This window comes from Trichosurus vulpecula, chromosome 7, assembly GCF_011100635.1.
Source record: "Trichosurus vulpecula isolate mTriVul1 chromosome 7, mTriVul1.pri, whole genome shotgun sequence".
Lineage (NCBI taxonomy): Eukaryota > Metazoa > Chordata > Mammalia > Diprotodontia > Phalangeridae > Trichosurus > Trichosurus vulpecula.
In genome coordinates, this window is record NC_050579.1 from 76,832,898 (window position 1) to 76,857,512 (window position 24,615).

General features: G+C 38.9%; 1 non-coding gene across 1 annotated transcript; it reads right to left on the bottom strand.

Moving 5' to 3' along the window:
• Positions 1-4,435: 4,435 nt before the first annotated feature.
• LOC118858900 lies at positions 4,436-4,542 on the bottom strand. Its single transcript, XR_005011017.1, has one exon. It is a non-coding gene; the product is annotated as a U6 spliceosomal RNA (small nuclear RNA).
• Positions 4,543-24,615: the final 20,073 nt, after the last annotated feature.

Sequence of the window (24,615 nt, forward strand, 5' to 3'; positions counted from 1 at the left end):
GGCCAAGATTGGTCATTATAGGAATCTATGTTATTTTCAGCCAGGAAATGGTGAAATGGCATAATATTTATCATAATTTTTCCACTGTGATTTGTCTTTCTGGACTGATTCCTCTGTACTGTGTGTTGTATAGTTATGCTCATATTTATGTGTCTTTCTTATTTGCCAATTTCCCATTTTAAATGGTTAAGTCAACTTGAATGTCATTTGCAAAGTCTGCAGAAGTCATTTGAATAATACCTAAGGAGAAAGGGAGCTTGGTTTAGGGAAAGAAGTATGACTCAGGACTCAGCAGTCTTGGAACAATGTCTTAGGTCTTTATTGTATGACTTTGGACAAGTCACTTCACTTTTCTGGCTGTGATAAGATCGATTATCTATCTATATTTATCTCTTCCCACCACTTCCATGTAAATTAGGCTAATTCTTTATCTAAAAGGCAAGGACAATATACTTTAGACTTGATTGTTTCAGTGGTCTAAGGCTCAATCAATCTCCTGGATCCAGATGGCTCTGGAGGAGAAAGCAAGGCCGATGACCTTGCACAGCCCTCCCTTACTCAAGTCAAAGTCAACTGCAAGTCATGTCATCATTCCCCTGATTTCATGGTCTTCTTCGAAAACGAAGGACAAACAGACAATCCTTTCTATGCTATGGTTAAGTAAACTTCCTTTTGTTAACTGTCGAATGACCTCTGAGTATCTTGATCCTTTCCAATACTAGACCATCAGGAGACTGACCTGAGTGAGGCCCAGCCTAAAATAATGCCCTCGGTTTTCACATCTACAAAAGGAAGGGGTTCAATTCCTTAATCTTTAAATTCCCTTCCTCAGCTCTGGATGTCCAGTAGACATCTTTCATTCCCCCAATTGTCAAGCATTTATTTTTCTCCTTCCCAACTGCCTCCTCTGCCCCTACCAGAGAAACAAAAACAGAAACAAAACTTTTGTAATGAATAACAGTAGTCGGCAAAAAAATTCCTTCATTTGCCATGTCTAAAAATGGATGTCATATACTATATCACCTCTGTCAGGCAGCAGGTCATGGCTGTCCTGGATCCTCTAGAAATACTATGAATTTGTAAAAATTGTACTTAACGATGACATGAGTGAGGAAGATGATGGTAAAAATTATCTTTCCTAAAGGCTCTAACTCACATAGCAATGGGGAATTGCAATGAAAACACTGAAAATACATACCTGCCATGTTATGTTATTGACATAGGTGAAACAGACTAGAAATTTGAAGTAATTTTCACAAAATGATAATAAAGAAATCATAAAATCTTGCAGCTGGAATGCATGAGGCAAACACATACCCACACACCCACTCCCACACACCCACAAGGTTTCTTTGGAGCCTCAGTTATAAAGATGGGTTTTTAAAAACTGATCATAAGAAGTTCCAAAGAGGAACTTAAATCAAGGAAAAAACTTAAAAGGCTTAAATCAAGGGAATATAATGAGGACTGGCACGTCAGCTTGCCTGACTGAAACAAATCTCCTACTTGGAAGAGGCTAGGGAGCAGGCTTTTGGGACTCTGCTGTCTCTCTTGACCATTTGAAATTCATGAGTTTGGAATCTCCAGTCTCTTCAACTAGAACAGAGAAGAACAAATATAGAGGCCAAGGGCTGAGGCCCATTTTACAGAGGCCCATTTCAGCTACGGTGGGGAGAGACTTTGAGCTTTCACTAAAGCTGTTTGTGAAGGAGTCAGACCAAGACCAGTTGAGACAGAATGAAGTCAAAGGGATTAGGCTAAGGCTAATACCTTTTTGTTCTAGCTGTATTCCTCCTATCTGCCTGGCCACTCCTCTGTCTCCTTTGCTGGATCTTCTTCCAGATTCTTCTATGGTTCCCTCTAACCATAGGTGTCCCTTAGGGGTTCTGTCCTGGGGCCTCTTCTCTTCTCCCAACATACTAATTCACTTGATGATTTTGTCAGTTCTCATGGATTTAATTACCATCTCCATGCTGATGATTCCCAAATTTACAATTCCTTCGCTAACGTCTCTGATGATCTCCAGTCTTACATCTCCAACTGCCTTTTAGACATCTCCAACTAGATGTCCAGTTGACATCTTTTCCTCAATTGTCAAATATTTATTTTTCTCCGTCCCAACTCCTTCCCCTGCACCTAGCAGAGAAACAAAAACAAATATAAAACTTTTGTAATGAATACAATAGTCAGCAAAAAATTTCTTCATTTGCCATGTCTAAAGAGGGATGTCATATGCTATACTGCGTCTCTGTCAGGCAGCAGGTCATTTCTATCCTAGATCCTCTAGAATCATGAGTTGTTATTATGTTGTTCAGAGTTTGTATGTCTTTCAATTTTTTTAATGTTTACAATGTTGATATTACAATATAAATAGTTTTTTTTCCAGGCAGTTGCAAAAAACTAAGTTCTCCAATATTCTAGTCTATAGCATATAAGAAGCAGAAAATTCCACTGTATAGAAAGGAGAAGAGTGTCTTTACTGACAGTAAAGCAAGACTGTCTTGCTTTACTACTGACAGTAGCAAGAATGAAGGGCTGAGATGAGGAGGAAAGAAAAATTTCTTTTAAAAAATCTATAAATATTAGACTAAGAAATAGATAACTGACACATCATAACCAGCAGATTGGCTAATATGACAAAACAGAAAAATGATAAATGTTGGAGAAGATGTGGGAAAATTAGAACACTGATGCATTGTTGATGGAGTTGTGAACTGATCCAACCATTCTGGAGAGCAAGATGGAAGTATGCCCAAAGGCCTAATAAACTGTGCATACCCTTTCATCCAGCAAGACTACTACTAGGGCTGGATCCTGAAGAGATCATAAAAAAGGGAAAAGGACCCTCCCCCACACACAAAAATATTTTAGCAGCTCTTTTTGTGGTGGCAAAGAATTGGAAATTGAAGGGAGGCCCATCAATTGGCAAGTTGTGGTACCTGAATGCAATGGAATACTATTTTTCCATGAGAAATGATGAGCAGGTGGATTTCAGAAAAACCTGGAAAGACTTACATGAACTGATGCTGTGAAGTGAGTAGAACCAGGAGAACATTGAACACAGGAACAGTAATATTGTGCAATGACCAACTTTGATAGACTTAACTCTTCTCAGCAATGCAATGATCTAAGACAATTGCAAAAGACTCATGATGGAAAACGCTGTGCACATCCAGAGAAAGAACTATGGAGTCTAAATGCAGATCAAAGCATATTATTTTCTCTTTTTTTCTTTCTCATATTTTTTCCTTTTTGTTCTGATTCTTCTTTCACAAAGTGACTAATATGGAAATATGTCTAATATGATTGTACATGTACAACCTGTATCAGATTGCATGCTGACTTGGGGAGGGAAGAGGTAAGGGAGGGGGGAAAATTTAGAACTCAAAATCTTATAAAAGTAAATGTTGAAAACTAAAAATTAATTAAAAATTAAAAAATAGATAACTAAGAAAATAAAACATAACGTCCTAGGGACATTTAGCTGAGGTGGCTTTGTACTTTCTCCATCTTCAAATAACCATATAGATGTATATATGTATGTATATACATATATGTACATATGTATATATATAATACACATCTGCATGTAACACACAAGTATACCATAAGTTCCTTGAGAACAGTGACTATTTGTGTTTCTGCCTTTATGATGTTATCTTGCACAGTGCCTTGCACAGAGTAGGTGGCTATTTAATGCATGTTGCATTTGATCAGCGACAAACAACCTATCTAGAAGAAGCAGTGTTGTTGGGTAGAAACATCACCAAACTTGGAGTCAGAAGTCCAGGGTCGTATATGTATTTCTCACTAACTGTATGGTCTTAGGCAAGCCACTGAATTTTTTTGAGCCTTATTTTCTGCGTCTTCGCAATATATCAAGGATTGGTGATTTCATTGTGTGGGAATTCTCTTCTTGAAGAAACTTGCTTGAAGTTCAGAGACATTAAGTGACTTCTCCAAGGTCACACACACAAGGAGCAAGTGTCGAAGGCTGAGTTTGAGCTCATAACTTACTCCATATCTAGGCCTCTATCCACTATGCCATGATACTTGCTACTTGTCTTTCTATGAGATAGTAGCTCCTGCTTTGTCTGCCACACAGGACTGTCAGAATAAAAATAGATAATGTATATGAAAGTATCATCATTAGAGAACATTAAAGGACCTCAGAGAGGCTGTAGTCCAAATGACTTATTTTATAGATAAGGAAATAGAGACCTGGAGAGGTGAAGAGACGAATAAACACTGTCAAAGGAATCAAAGGAAAAGCCAGGATTCAAAACTAACCTCTTGACTACCACCCATATGTTCTTTTTTCTCTTATTTTATTTTTTCTTAATTACATGTAAAAAATGTTAACATTCATTTTTAAAAATTTTGAGTTCCAAGTTCTCTCCCTCTCCTCTCCCTTCCTTGAGAAGGCAGGCAAAAAAAAATAATGGAATGCTTCATGAATTTGCATGTCGTCCTTGTAAAGGGGCCATGTTAATCTTCTTTGTATCGTTCCAATTTTAGTATATGTGCTGCCAAAGTGAGCACTCCAGTAGACATTTTAGACTAAACATGTCCAAAACTGAACTCATTATCTTTCCTCTTAATTCCCATCTCTCCCACCCCCACACCTTCCCTAATACTGTAGAGGGCACCATCATTCTCTGTCTCCCATGCTCACAATCTAAGTATCATCCTGGACTCCTCACTCTCTCTCACCCCCATATTCAATTGGTTGGCAAGGTTTATTGATTTCACCTCCACAACATCTCTTGAATATGCACCATTCTCTCCTCTGTCACTGACACCATTCTGGTGCAGGCCTTCATCGCCTCATGCCTGGATTATTACAGTGCTCATCCATCATCCTCCATTCAGCCACCAAAATGATTTTCCTAAACTCAGGTCTAACCATATCACAGCCCCTTTCCCATTCAATAAACTTCACTGGCTCCCTGTTGCCTCCAGGATAAAATACAGAATGCTGTTTGGCATTCAAAGTCCTTCATAACCTAGCCCTTCCTACCTTTCTAGTCTTCTTACATATTACTCCCTAACATGTACCTGATCCAGCGACACTGGTCTCTTGGCTGTTCCATAAACAAGACACTCCATCTTTCAGCTCTGGGCATTTTCTCTGGTGGTCTTCCATGCCTGGAATGCTATCCCTCCTCAACTCCACCTATTGTCCTCCTTGTCTTCCTTTAATTCTCAACTAAAATTCCTATATTTTACAGGAAGTCTTTTCCTTTTCTTTTTTTCTTAATTCTAGTAACTTCCTTCTGTTAATCATTTCCTATTCATCCTAAATATGGCTTGTTTTGTATATATTTGTTTGCATGTTGTCTCTCTCATTAGACTGTGAACTCCTTGAGGGCAGGACATGTCTTTTGCCTCTTTTTCTGTCCTTAGCACTTAGCATAGTGCCTGGCACATAGTAGGTGCTTAATTAATGTTTATTGATTGATTGATACAGGCAACATAAAAACCTCCTAACAATGTGCTTAGCAGACTGGAACCAGTTACACAATTTTTATTCGTGCTCAATTCTCTCCCCTTTAGGACATCATCACTGTCCTGGAATCAGAAGCGCTAGCCTCTTCCACTTGGGGAACTTTCATCTGTCCAGTTTTTGATATAGTCTGTGCTTGCACTTGTCCCCGTTGTGCTAGTGACTAGAGCAAGGGTGGGGAACCTGCGACCTCAAGGCCACATGTGGCCCTCTAGGACCTCAAATGTGGCCTTTTGACTGAATCCAAAGATTTCCCCATCCCCGGACTAGAGTGACATTAAAATGATAAGTTCCTCCTCAGGAGGCCCAAGGACCTCTTGTCAGATATGTTGTAGAGACATTTCAGATATAGGTCAGACTAGATGGCCTCGGAGGTGCTTTACAGTGTTGAGATTCAGTGATCAAATTCATTAGACAATTTTGAAGCCTCTTGTAAATATGGATTCTGGTTTTCTTGTTTCTGTGTCCCTCACAGAATCTAGCATAGAATAAGCATTCAATAAATATAGAACTCTATACTGAATTTTGTTTGTATAGACACTAGCAGTCCAAACAAACCTCAGTTAGGGACACTTTGAATTCTTCACTTAACACAGATTCACAGTCATTCATTCAATTGATGAATACTTATTGAGTGGGAGTTCTGGTGAATGCTCACCAATTCAAAGTTCCTGCCTATGTGAAATATATAACAGGCTGATGAACTAGACTCTGGATAGAAAAGTTCTGTGTCATTCTGACCAACTCCACCCTTGATACCGATCAGGAATTTTGACTCAGTTATGTAGGGATGCATGTTAATTATTGAAGACCAAAGTAATGAGGTGATCTTGACCACTCTTTAGTCACCTTCCACAAACACCTGGTTTTTCAGATCAGTGTATGAGAGGATAATTAGTGCCTCTGTGTCCTTCTTTCTTTCTCTGGTCTCAACTTCTTCCACTATAAACCAAGGTGACTGAACCCCAGATTCTCTAAGGTCTCTTTTGGTTTGAAATCTATTATCCTGTGATCCCATGACTAAAAATTGAAAGGACCACAAATTCTAGCTCTGCTCCCTAAAATCTTTGAGAGTTTGTGCAACTTGCCTCTTGTCTCTGGCCCTTAAGTCTATAGTCTAATCTATAAAATGAAGTGGTTGAATGAGATTATCTATAAAATGCCTTAATCCTATGAATAATAATAATAATAATAATAATAATAATAATAATAATAATAATGATAGCTGACTAGTATCAATATAGTGCTTTAAAGTTTGCAAAATGCTTTATGGATATTATTTCATTTGAACCTCCCAACAATTCTAGGAGGTAAATGCTATTATTATTATCTTCATTTTACAGTTGAGGAAACGGAGTCAAAAAGAGGTTAAGTGACTTGCCCAGAGTCACACAGCTATTAAGTGTCTGAGGCTGGATTTTAACTCACATCTGCCTGATTCCACTGAGCCATGAAGGCAGTTAAATCTCTAAGTTGTTAAGCTTTTATTAAAATGGTACCTGCACAGGGATTGAGATCGTATCTTTCTATATACTGTATATGGTTCTCCTGAGAAATAAAAGATAAAAGCCTCTACATATAAAATAATAACAACTTACCTGGAAAAAAATGATGCCATTTATAGAGAGAGAATGGGCAGCTAGGTGGTCCATTGGATAAATGGCAGGGCTTGGAGTCAAGGAGACTTGAGTTCAAATCTGGCCTAAGACATTTCCATGGGCAAGTCACTTAACCCTGTCTGCCTCAGTCTTTCATCTGTAAAATGAGCTAGAGAAGGAAACGGCAGATCACTGCAGTATCTTTGCCAAGAAAACCCCAAATGGGGTCGTGAAGAGCAGACTTGACCGAAATGACTGAACCACAATAGTGAAAAAATCTAAATTTGAAAGTTTTCAAAGAGTGGTTCAGAATCATGGATCATAGAAACCTAGGGATAGAAAGGACTTTGGAGATCAATCAATCCAAATGAATTTATTAAATACTGACTATGCACGTTCCATGTATGGCTGTGGGTGCTGAGCGTACAACAGGTCAGATCTTCTTATAGACAAGGAAACCAATGTGCTGGAGGGAGAACTTCTTTGCTTGGGGTAACATGGCTAGTGGATCATAGGATCACAGGAGCATAGATTTGGAGACCTTAGAGGACCTTAGAGGTCATTTAGTCCAATCCCCCCCCCCCGCCATTTCAAAGTTGAGGAGACTGGGGTGAAGGGAGGTTCAAGATCTTGAACAAAATCTCATAAATAGCAAATGTCGGAGTCAGGATTTGGACCTAATTCCATTGACTCCAAACCTAAATAGTCCTTTTTACTGAACCAAAGTAAGCAGAACCAGAATCAGAACCCAGGTTTGAGAAACTTTAACCTTTCATGATTTCCATAGACTACTTGATCATATAATTCCTATCTCTAGGAAGAATTATCATACCCTATCGAAAATATGTATCTATTTTCTGACCATTGTTTCCCAATCACATTCTGGCTTATTTGGAGGCAGAAAGATATGGGTTCAAACGGTGCCTAGATTAGCTAGATGACTTTGGACAAGTCTCTTGATTCTCTGCTCCACGGTTTCCTTGTGTGTAAAATAAGGGAGTCAGATTCAATGACTTCTAAGATCCATTCCAGATCTAAATCTGCGTTTCCTTGACACATCCCTGTTGCCCTTCATGTCCTTTTCCCCTTTACCTTGTGCACCTGCAGATAGCCATGAGTGAGAAGCATGGGAGAGTTTATGAGCAGAAGGATGTGAATGAATCTCCACTTGCCACACTCTTCACTGCTATTTCCCCATAACGATTCCTTTCCTTGGCTTTGCTTACCATCTGCTTTTCTGCTCTTCTCTGGAATATTGTGCTTGAGCTCCAATGTTTTTCAGGACTTTCCCTCCCCTTGTGCATCTACTGTAAGCAAACATTTAAGTTTTGGAGCTGAAAGGTTCCCCAAGTCAGATCAGCCCATTTACAACGAAGCTCATCACTCAGGTGAATCAGTTGGAAGGAACAGGAGGAAGAAGCACTCTCTCCTCGGTGCATTCAAGCCAAGCTGTGTTGGCTGGAAGAAATGTAGCATTCAGAAGTCTCACTTCAGTGGGAAGCCCAGCAAGGAAATATCATTCCAAATATACTTCAGTCATCTCTGCCCAGATTGACTGCGAAAAACTTCTCTTTCGCTGCAGCAACCCATGTAGGCTATGAATTATTTTATTGAGACACATTTAATGCTTTTCTGTTGGAAAATGAGGAGCTTATTAATTATTTTGACTTTAAAATAATTAAATCAGGCTCTGTCAGGCTGACATGGTTTTGCTCTGCAGGCAACTAGAATCTTTCAGAGCTGTGAAGTATTTTTTCTAGTCCCATATGCTTGGCTACAGGTGAGCCAGTTGGTAAATGTGTGACACCTTTTAATTACACTTCATCACAAGCTGGAACTAGTCTGATGGCTTATTTTATCATTTACTGTGCTTTCATGCAAATCAAATAAGGTAGGGTGAACTTAGGGTGGGAAGTGGGGTTCCTAAGTTTTCGTTCTTCTAAGTGGTGTTCAGGGGTTTCAGACCTTGCTCCCCTCTGGCACTCCAGAGGTACATGGCTCCTGATTCTGCTGGATGTCAAGATAAGGGGACAGCTAAGGGCAGCTGCTGATGCACAGACAAGGCTTGGAACAGTATTATGAAGCAGACCCCAAGAAAGGAATGGCAGGTGAGTGGCCAGGAAAATGTCTGAACCAATACAGCTTTCCTTGCTCACTGGGTTTCTCCTTCAGTCCTCTTTTCTCTGCCTGCCCTTACCATAAACTCTACCACCTTCCATAGGTGTCCACTTACCCTGGGCTGGCGGCTATACCAGGTGTACAAAGGAAACCTGTGTATCCAAATATACAAAAGAATGAAAACAAACATAGTTGAAAGAAATGTCAATGAAATTCATTTCAACAAACATTTTAGTGTTGACTGTAAGCAAGCCACATGCTGGGCATGGAAAAAAAAAACAACAGAAAAATAAATAGTCCTTGCTTTTGAGGAGCTTATATTTTCTAGGAGGGTACAATCTGTATTTAGAGAAAGGGCGCACTAACTGAGGGGATCAAAAGAGGCCTTAAATGTAAATTAGAAAATGGTTGACTCAAACATAACTTGGTACATAGTTGACGCTTAATAATTGTTTTACAATTTGAAATGGAAAATGACACAGGTACAGGTATGCAAAACTGCCAAAGGTCTTCAAAGAATATATTTTGAAACGAATCTAGTAATTTTGAAACTCAAGGCCTGCGTTTCCTAGCACTGTTCTTCTCCCCAGCTCAATAAACTGCATTGACTCCCTATTAGCCCCGTGATCAAATATATATATATATATATGTATATATATATATACACACAGGCATATATACATACACACACATGCACACACACACACACACACACACACACACACACACACACATATATATATATATATATATATATATATTCCTTTGGCTAATTAAAGCACTTCAAAAACTGGCCTTTTCCTCCTTTTTTAGTCTTATTACCCTTTACTCCCCTCTATGTGCTCTATGACCCAGCTAGCAAGCTAATCATGGAGTTAAAAGAAGAATACTGGAGAAGAGGAAGACACAAGAAAAAGGCAATGTGTAGGGACAATCATCTCAAACTCTATGGCTCATAGAGGATCGTAAATCCAGAACCATATATCACAGAATCCTAGAATTTCAGAATTTGAAGGGACATTGAGCCTGACCTGTAAATGAAAACTATCTCTCCTACATGTGACACATTCACCAAATGATCATCCACTCTTTGCCTGAATATGAGTTCTGACACATCTGTAGGAACTTAACAAATGCTTATGGAAAGGAACTGCATGGAATACTTCCAGCGAAGGAGTGCTTTCTACCTCCCAAAATGACCCATCCCACCTTTGGATAGTTCTAGTTGTTAGGAAAGTTTTACCCTAATATTGAAGCTAAATTTGTCTCTGTAACTTCTACCAGTTGCTTCCTGTTTTGCCTTCTGGAGCTAAGCAGAGCAGATAAGATCCCTTGTTCACGTGACAGCCCATCAAACACTTGAAGGCAGTGTTGTTCGCCTCTCTGACTCCCAGCCCACATCTTAACTCTTCCAGGATAAACTTCCCTGGTTTCTTTGAATGACCCGAATTTGGCATGAACTTGAAGCTTTTCACCATTCTGAGTGCCCTCCTCTGGATGCTCTCTAGTTTTGTTCTGAAATCTCATTCAAACAGTTAATGCCTAGCTTCCCAACGACATCTGGTGCTGTTTATTCCCTAGAAACTCCAAGTCCACACTCTTACTCTAGTCTTAAAAATTTCCCTGTTTACAATCACTTATTCATCCTAACATACCTGAAAACTTCAGTTTCTTTCTCGATTTCTCCAAGTTAATAAATAGCAGGATCCCAACACATCTTATATTTCCTGAAATGTTAAAAAGAAACTGGCATTCAGACAGTTCACATCTACAGAGAACTGCCCTATATGCACCTGTCATATTCAGCACACCCTCTTCTGTTCAGAAGGTGGGCAGCCTAGCTATAGTTGTTGCTAAGCTAACCTTGGTTTACATTCTGAAACTCTTCAAAAGACATGGTTGTCTGGAGAGTGACATCTCTTTTTATGTTTATCTTGGGCAGGCTGACATTTAGTGTTCTACCTGCCTGCTCTATGGATATATGCATTCATGGCTTTCATAATTGCTACGTATTTGTACCGCTGAACTGTAGCTTTCCATCTCAGCCTGAGACTTGGAGAGCTCAAGGACAGCTTTGAATTGAACACATCATGTAATAGGCTAAAAATCAAGAGAAGGGGGAAAAAAGACATGTAATTTCAGCGAGGGGGAAAATAGGCACTTGCAATGAAATTAAATGTTTGGTGGTTTTCATTTGGCCCCTAGTGGGTAATTCTCATTGTCACATCGAATTGGTAGGCTTTGCTTAAGCAAGAGCCAGGACTGAATGGCCCTGGAGACAAAATTACCTCGTAGCTTTGGAAATGGAGTTTTCTTCAAGCCAAAATTGAGATGAATTTGTGGTGTATTGACAGAAATCTTGGAAACATTTGCCCACTTGGTACCAGGATTACAGTTAAATACAGAAGCCAGATGCAGAAAATGAATCCTCTTCTCACCCATTAATTTAAAAAAAAAATTCATTAAAAAATTTTACCCAAGTTGGGTAACAAATGTGCTCTGGTCTTCTCTTTGTTGCCTTCAGAATGATGCCTTTGCACACAGGAGCAAGAGCATTGTTAATAGCAAGCCAGGTGTTTCCATTACTCGGCAGTGCTGTCCTCAGGATGATGATGAGAAGGTTTCCACAAACACCCAGTATGCGGCAGCTTCCACAGCAGCCCTGTGATGCCTGTCATCTTTTTGCCCCAATGAAAATGATGCCATTTGCTTGTGATTATAGACTCCTATTGATTTCCAATTTTCACCAGACATGTTCAAGTCCCTTGGGCTCTGGGCGCTTGTAGATTCTTATCAGTCTTGCAGTGAAGAAACAATGTGGTAATATAATTGGCACCATGTAGCAATAAGAGACTCCTGTTCTACTTTCAATTTGGTCCTTTATTGCAATTTCTTGACAGTGGATTTTTTTTTTTTAGTGCTAATGGGCTCTAAGAAGGTTCTCAAGAACCAAACTAAACTTTTCAAAGGAGCAGGTGTCTCTCTGCCTTTCAAAAATCAACATAATACAAGACTAGATCCCACTGTGCCACTGTTTCCGCCCTCTTTACTATAGGACACACTGGCTTCTCTCTCCATGTTGAGGAATGTTCTGTATTGCCAGGTAAGCTGCCAGCCCCAGCACTGTTTAATATGGTGAACTGTGTGCAGCCCAGGGATGTATATTTGAAGTATCAAAGTACCATACAAATAGTTCTGAGCTGGTACCAAAAAGCCATTTGTATAAAACAGATGCCACAAGAGCTCCTATGCAAAATGCCATTTTTTCCCTTCATTCCTGAGAACAGCTTAGCAAGGCTTCCACTCGATGAGGAGTAATCATACTGAGAACAACAGCAGAAGCTAGCATTTATATAATACCTTAAGGTTTGCAATTTGCTTTCCGTGTTTTCTAATATGATTCTTGCACAACCCTGAGAGGTAGATGTTATTATCACCCATATCTTACATAAGGAACTATAGGCAGACAGAGGTTAAGTGACTTGCCCAAAGTCACACAGCTAGTCTGAGGCAGGAGTCAACTTCAGGTCTTCCTGTCTCCACCTCCAGCACTGTGCCGCCTTTCCTTCACTAATATTATCCTAGAATGTTAATCTACCATCTCAGACTCAATGTGTAGGCACTATAAAAATAAAATAAATCCATCAAAATTCTGAGGAAAACAAACTGGCTGCATTTCAATTCAAGTGAAAAAAATTAAACACCTACTGTGCGCTAGGTGAAAGCAGTCTAGCACGATGGATGTCGGAGCTGATGTTGAAGTCTGGAAGGAAGACGGAAGCTCCAGTCCTCTACCTGGCACATGCCAACTGTGTGACCTTTGGCAAGTCACTTAACATCTCAGTGACCCCAAATGACTCCCTCAGATTCTAAGTTATAGATGTTCATTCCCTGATGACAGGAACTGGTTCAGCTTTTCTTTTCATGTCTCCAGAGCCTAGCACAAAGACCCATAGACTCTTAGAAGTGGCAAATGGTAGGTTCTTAATAAATACATGTTGAATTTAAATGAGTTTCCATATTGGGAGTCCCCCTTATCGATAACATCACTGATTAGAGTCACGCTCAAAAAGAACAGAGACACTCACAGCCTTGCTGAGGGTAGGGGACACCAAAGGACCCCCCCCCCCCCATAAAACCCATGGTTCTCCAGGACCTTACCTTCCATACTTCTAGTTCTCTTTGAAGAGTGGGCATGTGTAATAGACTAAGGAAGCTGACTTCGATGAGACACAGTCATATATTTTACTGTTTATTTTCTGTGGCTGTTACAAAGCTACCACCCTCGCAAGTATCCCTCCCTACGGCATCTGATGTTGATCTGAATCTGCAGTAGAATGGAGGGCATTTTTTCCTCCTGCCCTTTCATAAATAAATGCTCTGCTAAGAAGGACATGCCATCTCCATATTCTTCCTAGGGGCAGCTGGGTGGTACAGTGGGTAGAGCACTGAACCTGGAGTCATAAAGAACTGAGTTTAAATCTGGCCTCATTTATTAACATTAAGTCACTTAATCTCAATCTGCCTTGGTCTTCTCAACTGTAAAATGGGGATAATAATAAAGCATCTACCTCCCAGTATTGTTGTAAGGATTAAGTGAGATGATATTTACGAAGTTCTTAGCGCAGTTTCTGGAACACGGTAGATGCTTAATAAATGATTGTTTCTTTCCTTCTTTCCCATTCCATCTGTAAAATGGGGATAATAATTGCAACTATCTCCTGGGGTTATTTTAATGAGCTGATATACGTAATGTGTTTGGAAATCTTAAAGTGTCATTTAAACATGAGTTTTTGCTTCCTTTTTTTTCCCCTTCCACACCATCTAAATGGAATAATCTTTGAAAAGTGGTGCTCTTAACTTATTTTGTATTGGAGACCCCTCTGACAGTCTGGTGAAGCCTGCGGGTGGGCCCCTTCTCAGAAGAATATTTTGAAATACATAAAAGAAAATTCATAGGATTACTAATGAAACCAATTCTAATGAGATACAGTTATCAAAATATTTTTTAAAAAACCCAACAGACCCTAGATTAAGAATCTGTGCTCTAAAAGACCTCCTCCTTCCACATACAAACTGCAGTATTCATCTACATTCTGATCTTAAAAACAAACAAACCCCAAACCTCTGGGTTTTAGAGCTGTGGGACATGAGCGAGATGATGTATTCAGTTCTGCATGTACTCTTTATTTTTACCTTGTGATCATTCTACTGAGAACTAGATTTTACTGGAGTCCCTAAGGTAATGGGGCCTGGTGACTAATCCACTGAGCCATGCAAACCCCATCTGCTACTCACTTTGACATTTTAATAATATCCCATTTGAACCTTTGTTCAATTTTGCTTTGTGTGTTGCATCTTTGTCTTAACATTACAGCTGAAATAATTTACAATAATGAAGACTATCAAATATCACTAATTAAAACATGCAGAGCAGTTTCAAACATTTAGACTCCATGCACTTTACATCAGGAAGCAAACCCACTCGAATTTGCCAGTGGATCCCCAAACCACCTTTTCACTCCCATTCCTCAGCTAGGTGTCTCGAGTAGAGAACAGAGCGAAAATCATGAGATGGAAGTCATTCTCTGTTTCATCTCCACCCAGCCCAACCCCCAAGATTGTGTTTATGCATATGTAAAAAATGCGAAATGATATTCTTGCTAAACCTATTAACCAGAGGATTCCAGGCCATCATGAAACACAACAAGATGTTGCTGATGACAGAAGTAAGGGGGAATGCTGACTTAGTTTGTTCTACAAATGTGTGATTTCCTTAAAGGAAGATAGATGATGATCTTATATTTACATACATAAATCGTACATGTTTTGCAGGCTTTTAACATACTGTATAAGTCACCCTCTGGGACTCTGTTGTATTCAACATATGTCACAGTCAAGGGCTTATTAATTGTTATTGATTGATTTATAAAGCTTTTTTTTCACTAATATGAAGGTGTTGTGGAATGCTATGGGAACAACAAAGAACCATATTGAAGGTTTTACTAGATGAGTAACTGGACCGTACTTTGGGGCAAGGTATATTTAATGGAACCTCAGGGTGAGGCTAAATAGACAAAAATCTGATAACATACCTGTTTTTTGCAGAAGACAAAGACAATAAAATCAAGGGTTAGTATTGACAGGCTGCTGAGTCAAAAGCAGAAATTTAAGCCTAAGCCAGACTATAAAGAAATACACAAGTCCAAATATGAAAAGTTTTTTTAATAATAATGCATAGCTTCCCCATTCCCTCTTACCTCCCTGAGAAGCTATGCGAGTGTTCCAGGAGCATTTGAATGGTACTTTTGTTGGCAGGGCTGTGCCGTAGGGCCCATATCTGTCCATATATACCCAGTCTTGGCATAGCTGATTAGTTCATTTCTGACATCTTCACTGTCAACCCTGATGGCTATGACCTTAATTATTGCACAGTGATCTGTATTAGTCATTAAAGGGCCAACACACAAATATCCACTGTGCCTTAGCCCTTTCTGCTTTGTATGTGCATGTGTGTCTTCTATAGGTTAAATGAATTGGAGTGTTAAGTGATTATTCAGTTGATTTGATCACTAAAGACAGCTCACCTAGAAAATTCAAAATGGAAACTACTACATGTATCTTGGACCCCCATCTATTTTCTTCCCAGCCACCTAGCTTCAGGGAGCAGAAAGCATGTCCCAGAAGAATTAACCCTTTAACCAATTTTAGCTGTGTGTATGGCACACAGTAAGAGCTTAATAAACACTTATTGACATTTTGGCACTGGAAACTCCTACCTTGGAACCACATAGCTTGGACAAGTCACCTCAGTCACCTTCTATACACATTCCCTTCACGTTTTACTTCAACATCTGGCCATCTTTTTTTAAAGAATTTTTTTTTGGAGGGGGAAAGGCAGGGCAATTGGGGTTAAGTGACTTGCCCAAGGTCACACAGCTAGTAAATGTGTCAGGTATCTGAGGCCAGATTTGAACTCAGGTCCTCCTGACTCTGGGGCTGGTGCTCAATTCACCGCGCCACCTAGCTGCCCTAACTGGTCATCTTCTTTTTTTTAATTCCATATTTTATTATTTAATATTTTTTTTAGTTTTCAGCATTGATTTCTATAAGATTTTGAGCTACAAATTTTCTCCCCATTTCTACCCTCCCCCCACTCCGGGATAGCAATATATTCTGATTGCCCTGTTCCCCAGTCAGCCCTCCCTTCTGTCATCCCACTCCCCATCCCACTCCCATCTCCTTTCCCTTTACTTTCTTGTAGGGCAAGATAGATTTCTATGCCCCATTGCCTGTATATCTTATTTCCCAGTTGCATGCAAAATCAAATTTTTTTTGAGCGTCTGCTTTTAAAACTTTGCGTTCCAAATTCTCTCCCCTCTTCCCTCCCCACCCACCCTCCTAAGAAGGCAAGCAATTTAACATAGGCCACACATGTATCATTATGTAAAACACTTCCATAATAGTCATGTTGTGAAAGACTAACTATATTTCCCTCCATCCTATCCCATCTCCCTTTATTCAGTTTTCTCCCTTGAACCTGTCCCTTTGCAAAAGTGTTTGCTTTTGATTACCTCCTTCCCCATCTGCCCTCCCTTCTGTCATCCTCCCTTTTTATCCCCTTCCCCCTACTTTCCTGTGGGGTAAGATACCCAATTGAGTATGTATGTTATTCCCTCCTCAAGTCAAATCCGATGAGAGCAAGATTCACTCATTCCCCCTCACCTGCCCCCCCTTCCCTTCCAATAGAACTGCTTTTTCTTGCCACTTTTATGTAAGATAATTTACCCCATTCTATCTCTCCCTTTCTCCCTCTCTCAATATATTCCTTTCTCATCCCTTAATTTGATTTTATTTTTTTAGATATCATACCTTCATTATTCAACTCACCCTGGGCCCTCTGTCTATGCATATGTATATTCCATTCAAATACCCTAATACTGAGAAAGGTCTCATGAATTACACACATCATCTTTCCATGTAGGAATGTAAACAAAACAGTTCAACTTTAGTAAGTAACTTATGATTTCTCTTTCTTGTTTACCTTTTCATGCTTCTTTTCATTCTTGTGTTTGAAAGTCAAATTTTCTATTCAGCTCTGGTCTTTTCATTGAGGAAGCTTAAAAGTCCTCTATTTTATTGAAAATCCATATTTTGCCTTGGAGCATTATACTCAGTTTTGCTGGGTAGGTGATTCTTGGTTTTAATCCTAGATCCTTTGACCTCTGGAATATCATATTCTAAGTCCTTTGATCCCTTAATGTAGAAGCTGCTAGATCTTGTGTTATCCCAATTGTGTTTCTGCCATACTTAAATTGTTTCTTTCTGGCTGCTTGCAGTATTTTCTCCTTGATCTGGGAACTATGGAATTTGGCTACAATATTCCTAGGAGTTTTCTTTTTGGGATCTATTTGAGGAGGTGATTGGTGGATTCTTTCAATTTCTATTTTACCCTCTGGCTCTAGACTATCAGGACAGTTTTCCTTGATAATTTCTTGAAAGATGATGTCTAAGCTCTTTTTTTGATTGTGGCTTTCAGGTAGTCCAATAATTTTTAAATTATCTCTCCTGGATCTATTTTCCAGGTCAGTGGTTTTTCCAATGAGATATTTGACATTGTCTTCCATTTTTTCATTCCTTTGGATCTGTTTGATAATATCTTGATTTCTCATAAAGTCTCTAGCTTCCACTTGCTGCAATCTAATTTTTAAGGTAGTATTTTCTTCAGTGGTCTTTTGGACCTCCTTTTCCGTTTGGCTAACTCTGCCTTTCAAGGCATTCTTCTCCTCATTGGCTTTTTGGAGCTCTTTTGCCATTTGAGTTAGTCTATTTTTAAGGTGTTTTTTTTCAGTATTTTTTTGGGGTCTCCTTTAGCAAGTCATTGACTTGTTTTTCATGATTTTCTTGCATCACTCTCATTTCTCTTCCCAATTTTCCCTCTACTTCTCTTACTTGCTTTTCCAAATCCTTTTTGAGCTCTTCCACGGCCTGAGACCAATTCATATTTTTCTTGGAGTCTTTTGATGTAGGCTCTTTGACTTTGTTGACTTTTTCTGGCTGTATGTTTTGATCTTCTTTGTCACCAAAAAAAGATTCTAAAGTCTGAGTCTGAATGTGAGTCCATTTTTGCTGCCTTTTCATGTTCCCAGCCAACTACTTGACCCTTGAGCTTTTTGTCAGGGTATAACTGCTTGTAGAGTAGAGAGTGCTTTGTCCCAAGCTTTGGGAGCCTTGTGCTGCTGTTTTCAGAGCTACTTCTACACATCAAGCTCTGCCACACCAGTGCTCCTCCTCCCCCAACAACTAACAACCAGGACAGCTGCCCATAACCAAGCAGGCTCTGCATTCCCACTCTGATCTGCCACTTAATTCCTCCCACTGGGTGGGCATGGGGCTGGAAGCAACTGCAGCTGGAGTTCTGGAGGCAGCCACAAAGCTGTATCACCTCTGCCAGTGGGATTAGGGCTGTCTGTGCACTCCTCTCACTCCAACCTAGCAATTTTTCCACTAACCTGCTCTGTTGTCTTTTGGTGTTTGGGGGTGAGAAGTCTGGTAACTGCCACAGCTCAATGATTCAGGGTCCTACAGCCTGATCCGCCCGGCTCCCAGTCTGGTTGGTCCTGGTGCGGCCCACACTGGGCTGTGCTCTGCTCCTCTCCCAGCTCCTTGCGATAGACCCTTCCCAGCGACCATCCAGGTTGTCCTGGGCTGGAGCCCTGCTTCCCTCTGCTAGTTTGTGGGTTCCACAGCTCTAGAATTCGTTCAGAGCCATTTTTACAGAACTTAAGCAAGTCCCTGCTTTCCAGCTGCCATCTTGGCTCCACCCCCTGGCCATCTTCTTAACAGTCACCTTAACTCTGTGAAAATATCCTCTTTCTAATTCTTGTACCATAACCAAATCAGCTCTAACATTGCTTCTTAGAAAGAGTATGTCAATCTTCTCCCCCATGGCTCTAGTTACTGCCCTTGTTATTTTCCTAATCAAAGTTTCACTCTCTGGCCACAATATTCTATATGTATTGTTTCCCCCTTTTAGCATATAAGCTTCTTGAAGGTGAGGACTGTCCTTGCTTTTGTATTTGTATCCCCATTGTTTACCTTAGTTCTCAGCACATAGAAACCATCCTTCCTTCCTTCCTTCCTTCTTTCTTTTCTTTCTTTCCCTCAGCTGTAACTAGGATTCAAGTCTGAATTATTTGAAGTCTAATTACTTTAACTTTCATGGTTGGTATCAAAATGATTAAATCTTTTGATTTCTCAGAAGATTAATTAATAGCTAATATTGACATGATGTACAAATACATAACAACAACATGTGAATGAAAAGATCACTTAAAGTAAGCCAAACTCCGAGGGGTTTAGGAGAACTGAAAATAAAAAGAAGTTAGGACTATGATGATAGAATGTTGTACACAGTGTCACATAGTGCCACTATATGGGCTGGCTTTGCTGGACTGTTTTTGTTCATTTGTTTGCTTTTTTTTTTAAACAGGGGATGGTTTAATTCTGAGTGGGGGGAAGTGGGGAGGGGATATATCTGGAAATGACCATAATGTGAAAATAAGAGGCTTCAATAAAACTTATTTAAAATAACAAAAAAAGACTTTATAAAGAGAAAAATACACAAGGGTTTAAGAATTGAGAATAGAATATAGAAAGACATAGTAGACTATTAAAAATGCAGCATTTGCTAGCATTTGAATTAAATGAGATGTAACTGAAGATATATCTGAAAATATTGTTAAGGAGACCTGAATTTTATGTGAGTAGAATGTAAGCGATAATTAAAACCATGATATTCAACAAGAACATCAGTAGGTATTCCTGGCTGTAATAGGTGGTAACCGGTAACCCTGAGATAAGCTTAGAATAAGATTGTGAAGCCAGGATAACTTCATCAAGTAAAGAAAAGAAAACAATCATTAAAAGCCAAGAACAAGGGTGATTTGCATGTAACTCCCTGAAATTCTGGGAGAGCTGGTAGGAAAATATCCGATCAGAATGTAAGCTTCTGATTTCTCATTAGGAGAGGCCAGCTAAGAATAGATGAGAAACAATTCAATCTTGCTTCCAAACGTTCTTTAAGAACTTGTCACAATATTATTTTTGAATGACCAACTGAAAAATCCTGATCTAAAAGTAAAGAGAGGAGGGGCCTTAAGTCATTGATCTGAAGGTATAGACTAATCAGAATCTGAACATTTAATTACAGTAGTTTGGGTAAAAATAGTAACAACAGAGTAAGCCAATGGCATTAAATTTAAAGTCAAGAGAAGGTCTTTTATTTTCTTTTTATAAAATAGAGGTGACCAAAGAAAGATTAAAATCAGAAAGATCACAGAAATCAGTGAAGATTAAATATTATTAGTTATAGGATGAGAAAGGAAAAAGAAAGATGCCTATGAAGAAAAACCCAAAGGAACAGGGTCAGAAAGACAAGTAGTCAGTCTGACCTCTATGATAAGAGCACAGAGAGCATCCTCTGGGACCAGGGGAAGAGAACAAAATGAAAAAGATGAAAAAGACAAGGAGACATAAATGTAACTCAAGAATCAGAGCAGGAGAAATTATCTTGAGTTCCATCAGTTTATCTTAACAAAAAAAGTCTTGAATTCACTAGGCAAGGACACTGGTAGGGGGAAAACATTGCTGTCTAAATCAGAAAGATGGTAGAGTCTTAACAAAAAGTTGAAAAAAGGGCTGTGAATTCCAATTCAATGAAAAAATAACTTTTCTCCTTGGTAGAAATAGTTCTTTTAAAATAAGAGGAGTTGTTGAGGAGTATCAAAATCAAAGGAAATTATAGACTTTCACCAACTGTTGAATACATTCTTTTGGGTTAGGATGATCCAACTCTAGGTCAACAGAGCCAAAGATTCCCCAGGTGATGGCTGACTGCTAGGAGCCAAAAGAAAATGGAACAAGCAAGGAACTGAATAAATAAATTGATCTAGGTAGAATTGTCATTTTTATTATATTGGCTTGGCCTACCTATGAGCAATTAATATTTCTCTAGTTGTTTAGTTCTCCCTTAATGTATCTGAAAAGTGTTTTGTAATTGTTTTCATAAAATGTCTAGGTTTTTCTTGGCAGGTAGATGCCCAAGTTTTTTCTATTGACTGCAGTTATTTAAAATGGAATTTCTCTTTCTCAAAACTTGCTGGGTTTTGTTAGTAACATATAGAAATACTGATGGTCTATATGGGCTTATTTTGTCTCATACAACTTTGGTAAAGTGGTTAATTATTTCAACTAGTTTTTTTTAGTTGATTCTCTAAGTATACCATTATATCATCTGCAAAGAGTGATAGTGTTATTTTCTTGTTGTTTATTCTAATTCCTTCAATTTCTTTTTCTTGTCTTATTGCTATAACTAGCATTTCTACAGGGTGTGCCTAAAGCCTGGACACATAGGAAAAAATGCATGTTTTGAAATATTTGGAGTATTAATAGACCTTAGCCCCCTTGACTTCTTTTTCTGGGGTATGCTAAAGGAGAAGGTGTACTCAATGAAAATCCCAGATGCAACACACTTGATTGAAAGCATAAAGAGTGAATGTGCTAAAATTGATGGCAATGTGGAGTTACTGCATCGAGTTCATGTGAATCTTGCAAAGTGCATCAATCTTTGCATCACAAATGATGAAAATCATATTGAAGATGTTATTTGTTAATATTCCAATTAAACAAAATGTTGTTGAAAATTTCATTCACTTCATTTCTTGAAGATAAGCATTTTTGCCTATGTGTCCAGACTTTGGGAACACCCTGTAGAACAATTTTGAATAATTGTGGTGATAATGGGCATCCTTGATTCACCTCCTGTCTCATTTCCTATGCTTTTTAGTGTTTTCAATAGGAATGAGTCTTGTGTTTTGTCAAAAGATTTTCTGCATCTCTTGAGACAATCATACGGTTTTTGTTGGTTTTATTATTGATATGATTGAGTATGCTGATAGTTTTCCTAATATGGAACCAGCCCTGCATTCATGGTCTAAATCCTACCTGGTCATAGTGTTATGACCTTTGTGATATATTGTTGTAATCTCCTTGCTAGTATTTTATTCAAAATTTCTGTATCAACACTCATTAGGAAAATTGGTGTACCCATAGCTTTTTTTCTCTGTTTTTGTTCTCTCTATTTCAGGTATAAGCACCATATTTGTGTCATGAAAGGAATTTGGTAGGACTCTTCCTTTGCCCATTTTCCCCAAATAGTTTACATAGTGTTGGAATTAATTGTTCTTTAAATATTTGGAAAAAAATGAATGGGAATAGAAAAGAGTATACTTTTTTTTTAGGCTGTACATAATACCTTCACAAAAATTGATCAGAAACGCAGGGTTGGATATAAAATAAACCCACATAAGTCATCTTTCCCTGAAGAATTATACTCAGTTTTGCTGGGTAGGTGATTCTTGGTTGTAATCCTAGCTCCTTTGCCCTCCGGAATATCATATTCTAAGCCCTCCAATTCTTTAATGTGGAAGCTTCTAAATCTTGTGTGATCCTACCTGTGGCTCCCCAATATTTGAATTGATTTTTCCTGTCTGCTTGCAATGCTTTCTCCTTGATCTGGGAGCTTTGGAATTTGGCTATAATATTCCTGGCAGTTTTCATTTTGGGATCTCTTTCAGGAGATGATTAGCGAATTTTTAAAATTTTTATTTTACCCTCTGTTTCTAGGATATCAAGGCAGTTTTCCTTGATAGTTTCTTGAAATATGATGTCCAGGTTCATTCTTTGATCATGGCTTTCAGGTAGTGACCTTGAGGATGACCATAAACACTCCTGAGTGGTTCAGAATTGCAAAGTATGAAAAACTCTCTATGTAGAAGGCAGAGGAAGTATAACATTTATTTAGACTCCAGAGGATAAAATCCCAAGACCAATAACCCCAATTCTATATAGCAGTAATTATATTTCAAAACTAGTAAGCCCACCTCAATGTAGCAACAAGGAAATTATTGCACAGTATTGCACAGTAGCAAGGAACCAAGTCATCCAGTGACCCTCCCCCCACCCCCTCCACCCCACTTCCTGCTAGGGCTGTCCTGTAAACAATCACTCATGAATCCTAACTGTCTGTTTGCCTATGCCCTCTCTGCAGTCCTGAAAGCCCTTGTAGTTCTCAGAATCCTTGCAGTGTCCTGGATTCTCTGGATTCTCAGTTCTCCAATCTCATGATACTGTAGATTCTCAGCTCTTTGATCTCTACAACTCTCTTGTCCTATACTCTTCGTTCTGTAGTCTTTCTCAACGTTGGCTCTCTCTCAGCATCTGCTGCCTCATTGTCTTCTTGATGTCTGCTCTTAGTTCTCCTTCTCAATTCTGCTGCTCTCAGTTCTGTTCCTTTTCAGTTCTGGTTCTCTCACACTCTGGGCTCTCCTTATATACAGTCCTAGCCAGCATATGATTGGCTAGAACTCAGGTCTCTGATGGGCTGAATTCATGATTGACTAGAAATCAATGCGCATATCATTGGCTCTGGTCTTAGCAGCTCCTCTTAGGCTTGAGGGCTTCTCACCCAAATTGGTTTAGTACCTGGTAAGTAGTGGCTTTAGGCCTCCTTAAAAGCAAAGATATAATCAAGCTTTCCCACCTAGCCCCACCTGAGGCCTATTGAATGGGTGGAGAAGATCTTTGATCACATTAATACTACAGGTAGTCTAATAATTCCTAAATTATCTCTTTTTGGTCTGTTTTCTAGGTCGGTTATTTTTCCAATGAGATATTTTACATTTTATTCTACTTCTTCATTCTTCTGATTTTGTTTTATTTTTTTTCTTGGTGTCTCATGGAGTCATTAGCTTCCACTTGCTCAATTCTAATATTTAAGAAATTATTTTTCTAAATGAACTTTTGTACTTCTTTTTCCATTTGACCTATTCTACTTTTTAAGGTGTTATCTTCAGTGGATTTTTGTGCCTCTTTTACCAACTAGTCCATTTTGTTTTTTAAGGTGTTATTTTCTTCAGTATTTTTTTGTGCCTCCTTTACCAAGCTGTTGATTCTCTTCACAATTTTCTCATATCATTCTCATTTATTTCCCCAATTTCCCTGTACTTCTCTTATTTGATGTTTAAAATCCCTTTGAACCTCTTCTAGGCATTCTTTTTGGCCCTGCAACTAATCCACATTTTCCTTTTAGATTTTTCATAGAGCTGTTTCACCTTTGTTGTCTTCTTCTGAGTTTGTGTTTTGATCTTCCCTGTCATTATAGTGGCTTTCTATGGTCAGGTTCTTTTTTTATTGTTTGTTCATTTTCCAGTCCTTTCCTTGACTTGTAACTTTATGTTAAAGTTGGGCTCTGCTCCCAGGGTGGAGGGACACTGTCCCAAGCTTCAGCCTTTTTTTTTACTGCTATTTTCAGAGTTAGCTCTGTGGGTCTGT